At 36.7% G+C, this 4,797-nt stretch overlaps 1 non-coding gene across 1 annotated transcript; it reads left to right on the forward strand.

Annotated features, from left to right (window-relative positions):
- Window positions 1-3,599: 3,599 nt before the first annotated feature.
- On the forward strand, window positions 3,600-3,706 carry LOC119618376 (U6 spliceosomal RNA). Its single transcript, XR_005234691.2, has one exon. It is a non-coding gene; the product is annotated as a U6 spliceosomal RNA (small nuclear RNA).
- The last annotated feature ends 1,091 nt before the right edge of the window (window positions 3,707-4,797 follow it).

Consider the following 4,797-nt stretch of genomic DNA (forward strand, 5'->3'; position numbering starts at 1 on the left):
AATTCACATTCCCAGAATGTTCCCCCCTTGAGAACCAGTACTGCACAGAAGTCCTGCACATATGCACCAAGGAAGTTTATAGTATAGTATAGGAAGTATATATAAGAAAGTTTATAGAAGCATCGACCATCAGAGAAAACCATTGACAACAACCCATAATGGCAATCAACAACAGAAACAGTAAATAACTCATAGTATATTAAGACAATTGGACATTATATAGTAATGACAAAGAATGAACTACAGCTTTATGCATCACTATAGCTAATTATCACAATGTTTGAGCAAAAGAAAAAAATTTGAGAAAAATAAAGTTCCAGGGAAAATAAATTAAGACACTGTTTAGGGAATATCTAGTTATGATAAAACCATAAAGAAAAACAAGAAAAGGAGTAACCCAAAATAGGATAGCAATTTTCTCTGTAGGGTGGGGTGAGAAGATGCAGTCGTGAAGAGTAATGTTCTATTTCTTAAGCTAGGAGGTGAGTTATTGGATGTTTGTTTTATTCTAAGTTGTAAGGATAAATGATGCATACTTTTTGTATCTAAGGTAGATCTCTCAAAAACGCTAAAAGGTAATGAAACCAGATCATATATAGGAAGCAGCAATCACTTCCAATTGAAAAGGACAAAAGTAAGTTCCACAGGGAATTGGGTTTTGAGCTATTATCAAAAATTTGATAGACAAAGCTCTGGAGGGAGAAGGGGAGAAAGAAATTTTTTTAACTTTGGCCAAATAGCATAATCAAATCATAAGAAGTAGACCAGTCTGTCCAGAAAGAACTGTTCATATGGGATATGTTTTTTTTGAGACAGAATTTGGCACTGTTGTCCGGGCTGGAGTGTAATGGCTCCATCTCGGCTCACTACAACCTCCGCCTCCCGGGTTCAAGTGATTCTCCTGTCTCAGCCTTCTGAGTAGCTGGGATTATAGGTGCCCGCCACCACACCTGGATAATTTTTATATTTTTAATAGAGATGGGGTTTCATTGTATTGGCCAGGCTGGTCTTGAACTCCTGATTTCATAATCTGCCCCGTCTTGGCCTCCCCAAGTGCTGAGATTATAGGCATGAGCCACAGTCCCTGGCCCAAATTCTTAATTCAATTAACCATATATGAATTTTGAGAAGATAGGACACATTGCAGATACATTCTTACGGGAGGAGGTCAAAGAAAGTCTGATGTGTGGCTGCTGCCTGTCCCTGCACAGAAAAAATTCAAATAGTATATACAGTTTACCACAAATTTTTAGGCAAAAACCTGGTTATGTAGTCAGATCCATCTATGCGAAAAGTAAAACATCTTTGACTTACTTATTTATAATTTTTATTAGGTAATTTGAGGTAATATATATATGCATTTTTAACTTGATCACTCTATAAGGCTTACAAGGAAAAAGAATTAATCTTGTCCAAACTGCCCATTCTTGAGTTCCACTACCTAGAGGAGCTACTTTCAACTTTCAGGCTCTTCTGATTTTAAATTCTATTTTTGAAGAAACATACCTATATTGCTACTTCTTGATTTAGACATGATTAGATTAGAATTAGATTTAGAGTTAGAGTTAGATTTAGAATATATTAGAATCTATTAGATTAGGATTTAGTTCTTTCATAACTACGATCCCTAGACTTTACTGCACACAATTACTTCTTCATCTTTATGTTCCCAACATAAATCTTTCACAATTTTTGGCCAAATCAGAGTACAGTATTTGCATTATTTTGATCATGTAAGTATTGTTCTCAGTTAAGCCATGTGGTACCCTGTGAACATATTTTTTTCCTTGTATAACTTCTAAATTGTACAGGGGTTAATTGCTTCTTTTGTACTTATAATTTTCTGTTTACATAGCAATAAATTTTCCCCAAATTTTCCATTCAAGTGTCTAACATGCCCCTCAATATTGTCCAATTTAATCGGTAATTTCTATGTTCCAGTTTTCCCCACTTGAAGACATCCCTCTTGGGGTACTCCATCTTCTTATTACAATCTGGCTTACTGAAGACGTGTTATCCCCGGACATCCTTGACTATCATCCTAGAAATTCTCATCACTTCTTTCTTCCGTGGGATATCATCTTCCTTGTTTCTCCTGTGTGCTTAGGGTGGGGCTTGTCATATGGTAGGCCTTTCTGTACACAAGGCCCATCTGGTTCTTTGTGGAATCCCAAAAGCCAGTTATCTTTAAGATTTATCTCTTGGGCTTATCAGCTTTCTCAGACAGAATCATTCCGTTGCCTGACGGTAGGGGTGTGCATAAAGACTGGCAGCCAGCGTTTTGGAAAGGCCTTGGGGAAGGGGTGGGTTTACTCTTCAGTATGCAGATGTTTCCTTAATCACTCTGTTTTCAATAAAGAGCCTTACTTTCACCTTCAAATGTTCCAGGGTTCTAAAAAATTGCCCTCTCCAGTCTAAATGGATGAAGGTTGAAAGTCCTATCATCAGATCATAAAACTACCAAGATTGTAAAAGAGGTCAATCAGTTAGGTTTTATAGTCAACAAATATTTATTGAGTGCCTAATTTGAACAAGGCATTGTGTTAGAAATTGAGAGAATGCATACTTCCTTACCAAATACCTTGGAACTGGGATCTACTCTTTGAGACAAAAAAAAAAAAAAAAAAGAATCACGTTTTCTACAAATCCCAGAAAGTAGTGCTCACACACAAGGTTTTGAAACTCATTACTTCAAGAGGGTCTAGGCCAAATGTGGAAACGGTTTCAAAAAATATATAGGAAAGTACTTAATTGTCAGCTCCATCAAGACAACCTAAAATGTTGTAGAAATATTTCTAACCTCTGAGACTCTTGAAAAAGAGAGCAAACAGCTCTTTCGACAATTTCTTTTCTTTTTTTTTTTTTTTTTGAGACTGAGTCTCGCTCTCTCACCCAGGCTGAAGTGCAGTGGCGTGATCTCAGCTCACTGCCACCTCCGCCTCCTGAGTTCAAGTGATTCTCCTGCCTCAGCCTCCCGAATAGCTGGGATTACAGGCACCCACCACCACACCTGGCTAATTTTTGTATTTTTACAAAAATTATGTTGGCCAGGCTGGTCTCGAACTCCTGACCTCAAGTGATCCACCTGCCTCAGCTTCCCAAGTGCTGGGATTACAGGCATGAGCCACAGTGCCCAGCAGTCTTTGGATAGTTTTGATTGGTAGTGAGAGGTATGTTCCTGGAATGCTACGTGCAGTTCCTAGAATATACTAAATTCTACTTTGAAGAAGTGTATCTACTATTGTGCAAGTCTGTCAGCAGATATTTTCTATATTACTCAAGTTACGTGTGGAGCGGAATGATCTTCATACACCAGCAATTCTCAAAGTGTAATCTTTGGGCCTCTGGGGATCCCCAAGGTCAAAACTAGTTCTTATAGTAATACTAAGACATCGTTTGCCTTAGTATTATTAATATTAGTATTATTAATAATAGCCTTTCTCATTGTGTTGATATTTACATCAATGGTGTTTGTGCTTTAGTGTAAACCATAACAGTAGCATAAAACTATGCCAGCAGATACCATATTCTTCACCACAAGGCTCTTGCAGCAAAAAAAAAAACAACAGTTTCACTGTTTCACTTAAGAATGTCTTTGAGTGCTGACTTCAGCAGCACATATACTGAAATTAAAATAATACAGAGAAAATTAGCACAGCCCCCATGCAAGGATGACATACACATCTGTGAAGCCTTCTATATTTTTAAAAAAGAATGTCTTTGAAACAGCATTAAAAAAAACTTCTTAAATCTCAACCATTATGTACACTTTAAAAATAGTCTGTATGACAAAATGGGAACTGCACAGAAAATGCTGTGCGCTGTGGCTGCATGCTGAAGTATGACGGTTGGTGTGAGGAGAAGTGCATGTTTAATTGTACGAGATACAGGCTGAAGAGCCGTTTTTCACGATACACATTTTTTTTTTTTTTTTTACTTGAAAGAACAACTGACAGACAAATTATAGTTATTCCTACTTGAGTATTTGTCAGACATTTTCTCAAAAATTAATGAAGTGAGTCTGTCACTTCAAGGAAAACAACCGGCGGTATTTTTGGCCAGTGATAACATTGAAGCTTTGAAGTGAAAATTAGAATATCAGAAAATTCATATTCACCACTGTGGGCTTGACAACATCCTAATACTTAAGGCTTTGCTGATGAGATTGGTGATGTTAACAATTATGATTTGGAAAAAAAAAAATGTTTTTAGAGAAGGGGTCTCACTATGTTGCCCAGGCTGGACTAGAACCCCTGGGTTCAAGCAATTCTCCCACATAAGCATCCCAAGTAGCAGGGACTACAGGTGGACCTGACTGTGTCCAGCTAACAATTGTAATTTTTAAAAATATTAAAATAATAATAATAACATTGATAACAAAACATGTCAAATTTGGGAAGAACAAGGTAACTCAGTGAACCAGTATTTTCCAAATGATTGATGCATGGGTGAAAGATCCATTCGAAGTGAAAGATAGAAGAATTTTAATTTGACAAGCAACATTTAAGAAACTACTACTTGGTGATTTTGGGGTAATATTAAAGAAAAATATCCACAACTATTTGAAAAGGCTGTTAAAATACTCCTCCATTTTCTAACTATACATATATCAGCAGAATGAAAGAAGTGGTAGACATGAGACTCCAGCTGTCTTCTATTAAGCTAGATATTAAGGTTTTTATTTATTTATTTTTAAATTTTACTTTAAGTTCTGGGATACACGTGCTGAACGTGCAGGTTTGTTACATAAGTATACATGTGCCATGGTGATTTGCTGCACCCATCAACCTGTTATCT

This window comes from Chlorocebus sabaeus, chromosome 4 (assembly GCF_047675955.1).
Source record: "Chlorocebus sabaeus isolate Y175 chromosome 4, mChlSab1.0.hap1, whole genome shotgun sequence".
Taxonomy (NCBI): domain Eukaryota; kingdom Metazoa; phylum Chordata; class Mammalia; order Primates; family Cercopithecidae; genus Chlorocebus; species Chlorocebus sabaeus.